This window comes from Charadrius vociferus, unplaced genomic scaffold (genome assembly GCF_000708025.1).
Source record: "Charadrius vociferus isolate BGI_N301 unplaced genomic scaffold, ASM70802v2 scaffold218, whole genome shotgun sequence".
Classification (NCBI taxonomy): domain Eukaryota; kingdom Metazoa; phylum Chordata; class Aves; order Charadriiformes; family Charadriidae; genus Charadrius; species Charadrius vociferus.
In genome coordinates this window covers 848,191-856,689 of record NW_009650084.1, presented here as the reverse complement: position 1 = coordinate 856,689, position 8,499 = coordinate 848,191, and positions in this window count along the sequence as shown.

The following is an 8,499-nucleotide window of genomic DNA, read 5'->3' as shown; positions in this document are numbered from 1 at the left end:
AAAAAAAAAAAAAAAAAAAAAAAAAAAAGCAGTGTGGTGTACACAAAAAGCAGGTTGGAAGACAAAGTGGTGATGTTTCCTCATCCAACCTAGCAGTGCAGCAAGATGAGTGCCTCCGACCTTCACAAGGAGAGGCCAAGTTGCGGTCGGGGCAAAGGCAAACCACGAGGAGCTCTGTCAGCTCCTCCACAGCTCTGACCCCGTGGAGGGAGGCCAAAGGCGTCCACAACCGTAAGTCCCTATAGCAGTAAGAGAAGAAGAGATGATGTACTAAAATATACTCGCTGGGCATCTTTGCGCTTCTCCCAAGTATCGCTGTGGCCGCCACCACCTGTACCAGCTGCAGCCTAAAGATGGTGGTAGAAAATCAAGGATCAAGTTTTGCACTTTTAGTCTGAAAGTTTTTTACTCGGATTAGCCAGTTTGGTGCTGAAATACTCTCTTTGCCAAATTGATTGAAGTGAGTCCATCCATCGCATTTCCGGTTTTTATATTTACTCATTCCACATCAACTGACAAGACAGCAAGGTCCCCAGCTGCATTTAAAGGATTACGGATTTACTTAGTGAGTTGTGCTGCAGCTGTGGTGGTCTGAGGGAACAGTCAAGAGAAGGTCTGTAGTAGAGTTAATATCTCTCATTACCAACTGAGATAGGTGGCATTAAGCAGACAAACTTTGGGTCATACTGCATGTATTGTAAATTTATTTTGTACTGCCTTTTCTATGTCTTTTACTTCCTTTATTATCTAGGGATCTTCAGACATCCTTCTGCTCAGGCAGCAAAAGAAGAGAAAGAAATAACTCACGTCAAGATTAAAAAATAAAATAAAATGTTAAGCACTTGTATTCAGAGCTGGTAAAAAAAAAATGATGAAAAACATTATCTCCCCATCTTCTGCTTCCTCTTTATGAGAATAATTGCTGTATGGGGATACAGAACTCAGTCAAGCAGACAAGTAATTTTCTCCTGGAAATAAATAGTTCTCTTTTGAGGTCTAAAATCCAAATAATTTGCTTTAATGCTAAGCAGCATGATATTCATATATTTATAATTAGTACAACAGAAACGGGAAATCATTATCACAGATTTGGCTTGCTTTTAATCCGTCTGATAAATGAGCGATGGCAAGTTACTATTGTTATTGGAGATTTAAATTGAATTTTCCATAAATTCATGAGGCAGCTTGTTCCTAAACCTTTCTTACCTAGACACAGCCTTGTCAGCTTCCTCAAATGATCACTTACAGCCTCTTTGAAATAGAAATCGTTAATTTATTTTTTTAAATTTTTCCTGAGTGCTGACTAGAAAACTCATGTTTAAATCACAAGTGACCTGCTGGATCAGATCAAGTTGCACAGTTCCCAATAGCTTCCGTGCCTGTCTTTTCTTCAACCCAAAATATAAAACTAAAACCAGCAAAATTGTAAGAGTTTTTCTTTGAAAAATGTCAGTAGGAAACAAAACAAAAATAAAGAATGGTATGTTCTGAGACATCAGTTCATCGTGTCTTCCAGGCTAATGTTTCTGCTTTAGCCTTTTTTTTTTTTCACATTATTCATGTTTAATTTTTTTTTAACATGGGGTGAGTTTTTTTGAAAGTAAAGCAACTTTGGCACATCCAAAGCATACACTAAAAAATACCCTAAATCATGTTTTCTGAACAGCTGTCCCCAAATTGATTCTAGTAGCCTCCATGAGCAGCAGGGGAGCATGTTTGCATTAATATTTATTCACTTTTAATTGAACAGCAGATTATTTTTCTTGGAATTGCTCAGAAAACATAAGCCAAGGCTGAAGCCTGTACTGGCAAGGAGATTTATAGAGCAGAATAGCAGGGCAATTCTCATGAACTGCAGCAAGACCTCACAAGAAGAAAAACGAAGTAAGACAGGGGTCTTCTGGGGAAGAAAAGCTAATGAACTGCTGTTTGCTCCTCTGGCTGGGGTCAAAGACAGTAAAGAAGGGGAGGTCTTCTTTAAAAACACAGCTCTTGAACCAAAGAACTGGCCCGGCTGAAGTTAGTAGGGAACAGCTTTGAGATGAGATCTGTGAATACAAAATTCATGAGCGACGAGGTGTAACGAAGTCCTGGGACTGCCGAATCCCCAAGTGACCGTCCTCATGGGCATGAGCATCCCTGTCATCCCTGATGAAACTTAATTGCATGAATTTTTCTTGGAAGAAGGTCTGTCCCTATATGAACTGACTGTTGTTCCCACCACTTGGTCTTCTCCCTGGTCTCTAAAAATAGTAACTGAGTGCTTGGCTGTATTCCCAAGCAATAAAAGCAAAATCTTTTATGCTTAAGGGATGCCAACAGAGGATGGAAGAAAGAAGGAAAATACTGCATCAGTCCTAAAGGATGGACAGGATCCACAAACTAGATGAGAAAGGCAAGCGGTGCCGTGGCGCAGAGGTGCTGTGATGCTGCTGTGGAGTGGCGGCCACCCCACCGTCCCTGGCAGGGAGATGCCCAGCCTAAGGAAGCTGGGGGGGGATGATAGGTGCAGAACCAGGCTGGCCTCAGCTGTGGGAGGTGCAGCCTCATGCTCTGATCTGCCTGACTCAGTCAAATAGATGGGGATAGATCTTTCCCGAAGGAGATGAGAGAGAGAGGGACATTTTCAAGCACCTCCAACAAGCTTAGTTTTGGTCTTGCTAAGCTGAACGTGCCCTTGCTATTTTCAACTCAAACAAGGGATGAGGCTCATGTTGGCAGGCTATGAGATGTTGAGAAGGTTCCCAAAAAGCAGTGATGGTCACCGAGTGGGCTGCTGTAACTCCTTTTGTATTCCTGTAACTGCCCCCCTTCCTCAGCCCAGGGACAGGGCCTGCCACCCGTCCCCAGGAACCAGGCTGCCGGGAATGAGCCAGGCTGCGATCCAGAGAGGTGCCTGGATGCCCCCTCTTGGGAAAACGCAGTTTCAAAGCAGGACATCCAGCTGTGCCACTGAATAACAGGACTGCGTGCGAAGAACGGCCTGGGAGCCCGCCCGGCTTCGCTGAGCAGTCACTTCTGCAGGGAGCTACGCTGAGCCTTGGGCAGCAAAGGGTAAAATCCCGCTCTTGCTCTTCTTTGTTGTAGTGTTCAGATGCAGAGCTGACCCTCCTTCCTTTCCAGGCAGACTTTGGACCATTTACATCAGTTCTCTCAAAATGACTGGGATGTCCATTCCCCTTCCGTATCATATATCAGATGGTTATTATGAACTGCACTGTAAAGTTTTGAGTGTCCACACGAGTCCCCAGAATTAGCAGCCTCCCTGGATTTGTGTGGCTGCCAGATCAGCTTGGTATGAGGGAGCTACCCAGATTCAACTCCCTTAACTTAGGATGTAGGAATAGAAAAGCCAGATTCCGTTGTCCCTTAAGATTTGGTGTAAACTGTGTCTAGATACTATATTATCAAAATAAGATGTTTAGATGTTGAAATAGGTTCTCTGGGCTTTCATTGGAAAGGAGATGAACAGATAATATGTAAGCTATGATGGTGGCATTAGCAATAAATACTGTTCATTTTAACAGTTGTTAAGGAAGATAAAGATGAGATACTTGGAGATTCTGAAGCAACTAGAAAGAAACGAATGGCCATGTAAAGACTCTAAGAGGGCAAGGTAGTTTTTAATACCTTAATAATACCTTAATGACCTTTAATAGCAAAGCACTTGATACATATCTCCTCCTGCCCTTGCAAACACCCTGACAGGGTGAGGCCAGCTGCGGCAGGAGGACAACCCAAGTCCTTTGGCAAAGGTATTAGATGTGCTCCACTTACTTTGTTCCAGGCAACTTCCAGAAACCCTCTTTAAATGCTGTCCCATTTATTTATAAAATTTCCCCTTCTTCCCGTAATCCATGCAGTAAAGAAATTTAAAGCCTTGTGCAACTTTGGAGCTTGTCGCTTTTCTATGCGGGATGCTGTGCAGTAACACGCTCAAATAGCAACATGGGGAGCAAAGCCCCTGTTCTCCTTAGATGGTGAGCTGTTGCTTGAAAGGCAGCAGGAGGTGCTTCTGAGACAGAGCTCAGGCAGAGGGATGCCAGCTCCCTTGCCAGCAAGATTTTATTGGATTTCTGCTGTTTTTTTTTTCCTCCTTTCCGCATATTTCCAAGCTGCTGCACTTCAAGCTGGCATGTTCAGCTGTAGCACAATGGTCAGTCAGAGATCAGAAGGTTGAGAAGGGAGAGCGCAGAGCGGATGGATTATTCTTTGAGGTGAGCACATAGGGCTGGTGGGGTGAGGAGTATGGGGCGCAAAGACATTTTTAGTTGAAAAAAATGCTGCATGACATATGCCAAAGTAGGTGCTGCGTGGAGCTGCCGCCAGTCCAGCAGCACGTTCCCCTCCTGCCTCCCAAGTCCTGCACCGTTGCACCTGTGCTTCCTCCAGCTTCAAGATGAAACTCAGTTATCGGCCCCCTTCCCCAGGCAGCTTTTGGCTGGATCAGCTCCCAGAACAGGCGCACCCTTCCCCTCCCTGAGCGGTAGTGCCCTCGCTTGCTCCCGTGGCCGCAGCCTCTGCAACATCAGCGTGGTTCCCATCAGGGACAAACTCCAAAGGCAGCAGGGCAGGGGCACGGGGTGCCCAGGGTGGGGAGGCACTGGAGGGCTCTGCTGGAGCATGGGTAAGGCCGCTGCAGCTGGTTCAGCATCTATTCCCTCCCTCGGCTCCTCAGTGCTGTTGTACATGGTTAGCTCAAAATATCTTGTCATACGTAAACAAACACATGCACCCCCCTGTCAATGGGCTCCAACTGTTTTGCTTGGGCCAAAGGGTGTTCACAGTGAAGCGTCCTCACTCAAAGCTCAAGCCTTTTCTTGAAAAATCTGGGGGCAGTGTTATGTCTGAAAAAAACCTTGAGAGAAGAAAAAAAAAAAAAAAAAAAAAAAAAAAAAAAGCAGTGTGGTGTACACAAAAAGCAGGTTGGAAGACAAAGTGGTGATGTTTCCTCATCCAACCTAGCAGTGCAGCAAGATGAGTGCCTCCGACCTTCACAAGGAGAGGCCAAGTTGCGGTCGGGGCAAAGGCAAACCACGAGGAGCTCTGTCAGCTCCTCCACAGCTCTGACCCCGCGGAGGGAGGCCAAAGGCGTCCACATCTGTAAGTCCCTATAGCAGTAAGAGAAGAAGAGATGATGTACTAAAATATACTCGCTGGGCATCTTTGCGCTTCTCCCAAGTATCGCTGTGGCCGCCACCACCTGTACCAGCTGCAGCCTAAAGATGGTGGTAGAAAATCAAGGATCAAGTTTTGCACTTTTAGTCTGAAAGTTTTTTACTCGGATTAGCCAGTTTGGTGCTGAAATACTCTCTTTGCCAAATTGATTGAAGTGAGTCCATCCATCGCATTTCCGGTTTTTATATTTACTCATTCCACATCAACTGACAAGACAGCAAGGTCCCCAGCTGCATTTAAAGGATTACGGATTTACTTAGTGAGTTGTGCTGCAGCTGTGGTGGTCTGAGGGAACAGTCAAGAGAAGGTCTGTAGTAGAGTTAATATCTCTCATTACCAACTGAGATAGGTGGCATTAAGCAGACAAACTTTGGGTCATACTGCATGTATTGTAAATTTATTTTGTACTGCCTTTTCTATGTCTTTTACTTCCTTTATTATCTAGGGATCTTCAGACATCCTTCTGCTCAGGCAGCAAAAGAAGAGAAAGAAATAACTCACGTCAAGATTAAAAAATAAAATAAAATGTTAAGCACTTGTATTCAGAGCTGGTAAAAAAAAAATGATGAAAAACATTATCTCCCCATCTTCTGCTTCCTCTTTATGAGAATAATTGCTGTATGGGGATACAGAACTCAGTCAAGCAGACAAGTAATTTTCTCCTGGAAATAAATAGTTCTCTTTTGAGGTCTAAAATCCAAATAATTTGCTTTAATGCTAAGCAGCATGATATTCATATATTTATAATTAGTACAACAGAAACGGGAAATCATTATCACAGATTTGGCTTGCTTTTAATCAGTCTGATAAATGAGCGATGGCAAGTTACTAGTGTTATTGGAGATTTAAATTGAATTTTCCATAAATTCATGAGGCAGCTTGTTCCTAAACCTTTCTTACCTAGACACAGCCTTGTCAGCTTCCTCAAATGATCACTTACAGCCTCTTTGAAATAGAAATCGTTAATTTATTTTTTTAAATTTTTCCTGAGTGCTGACTAGAAAACTCATGTTTAAATCACAAGTGACCTGCTGGATCAGATCAAGTTGCACAGTTCCCAATAGCTTCCGTGCCTGTCTTTTCTTCAACCCAAAATATAAAACTAAAACCAGCAAAATTGTAAGAGTTTTTCTTTGAAAAATGTCAGTAGGAAACAAAACAAAAATAAAGAATGGTATGTTCTGAGACATCAGTTCATCGTGTCTTCCAGGCTAATGTTTCTGCTTTAGCCTTTTTTTTTTTTCACATTATTCATGTTTAATTTTTTTTTAACATGGGGTGAGTTTTTTTGAAAGTAAAGCAACTTTGGCACATCCAAAGCATACACTAAAAAATACCCTAAATCATGTTTTCTGAACAGCTGTCCCCAAATTGATTCTAGTAGCCTCCATGAGCAGCAGGGGAGCATGTTTGCATTAATATTTATTCACTTTTAATTGAACAGCAGATTATTTTTCTTGGAATTGCTCAGAAAACATAAGCCAAGGCTGAAGCCTGTACTGGCAAGGAGATTTATAGAGCAGAATAGCAGGGCAATTCTCATGAACTGCAAGCAAGACCTCACAAGAAGAAAAACGAAGTAAGACTTAGGGGTCTTCTGGGGAAGAAAAGCTAATGAACTGCTGTTTGCTCCTCTGGCTGGGGTCAAAGACAGTAAAGAAGGGGAGGTCTTCTTTAAAAACACAGCTCTTGAACCAAAGAACTGGCCCGGCTGAAGTTAGTAGGGAACAGCTTTGAGATGAGATCTGTGAATACAAAATTCATGAGCGACGAGGTGTAACGAAGTCCTGGGACTGCCGAATCCCCAAGTGACCGTCCTCATGGGCATGAGCATCCCTGTCATCCCTGGTGAAGCTTAATTGCATGAATTTTTCTTGGAAGAAGGTCTGTCCCTATATGAACTGACTGTTGTTCCCACCACTTGGTCTTCTCCCTGGTCTCTAAAAATAGTAACTGAGTGCTTGGCTGTATTCCCAAGCAATAAAAGCAAAATCTTTTATGCTTAAGGGATGCCAACAGAGGATGGAAGAAAGAAGGAAAATACTGCATCAGTCCTAAAGGATGGACAGGATCCACAAACTAGATGAGAAAGGCAAGCGGTGCCGTGGCGCAGAGGTGCTGTGATGCTGCTGTGGAGTGGCGGCCACCCCACCGTCCCTGGCAGGGAGATGCCCAGCCTAAGGAAGCTGGGGGGCGATGATAGGTGCAGAACCAGGCTGGCCTCAGCTGTGGGAGGTGCAGCCTCATGCTCTGATCTGCCTGACTCAGTCAAATAGATGGGGATAGATCTTTCCCGAAGGAGATGAGAGAGAGAGGGACATTTTCAAGCACCTCCAACAAGCTTAGTTTTGGTCTTGCTAAGCTGAACGTGCCCTTGCTATTTTCAACTCAGGCAAGCAAACAAGGGATGAGGCTCATGTTGGCAGGCTATGAGATGTTGAGAAGGTTCCCAAAAAGCAGTGATGGTCACCGAGTGGGCTGCTGTAACTCCTTTTGTATTCCTGTAACTGCCCCCCTTCCTCAGCCCAGGGACAGGGCCTGCCACCCGTCCCCAGGAACCAGGCTGCCGGGAATGAGCCAGGCTGCGATCCAGAGAGGTGCCTGGATGCCCCCTCTTGGGAAAACGCAGTTTCAAAGCAGGACATCCAGCTGTGCCACTGAATAACAGGACTGCGTGCGAAGAACGGCCTGGGAGCCCGCCCGGCTTCGCTGAGCAGTCACTTCTGCAGGGAGCTACGCTGAGCCTTGGGCAGCAAAGGGTAAAATCCCGCTCTTGCTCTTCTTTGTTGTAGTGTTCAGATGCAGAGCTGACCCTCCTTCCTTTCCAGGCAGGAAAGGGAGGACGGCCTGGAAGATACTCCAGCCCACAGGCAACTCTTCACTTCCCATAGGCAAACATGCTCTTTACCTCGCTGCTATCTTTAGCAAATATTTCCCCAAGAATGTTGTCAGCTCTCTAGTCTGATGCCATTAATTGATTTCCATTAAATCAGCAGACTGCCTGTGTTCCAGATAAACCTGTCTGCAGATTACCCCCTCAAACCTCTATCGCTGCTAATGAAATACAACGTGGATCAGCTCAGCGCCTCTTCCAGCCGGTACAACTCGTGCAGGCCACATGGGGCTTGCAATAAAGACAGAGAAAAACAGTGTAGGGTGTTTCTTGCTAGTTAATCAGTGTCTCCACGCAAATTCAGCCAGAAGGGCAGAGTTTCAGCCAGTGACGGAGAAATGGGAAAAGACAGATGTCAGCAGTTTGACCATACCCCAAAGCCCTGAAAGGCCATATCTTGACTGCCGATTCAAGATAAATATCGCAGC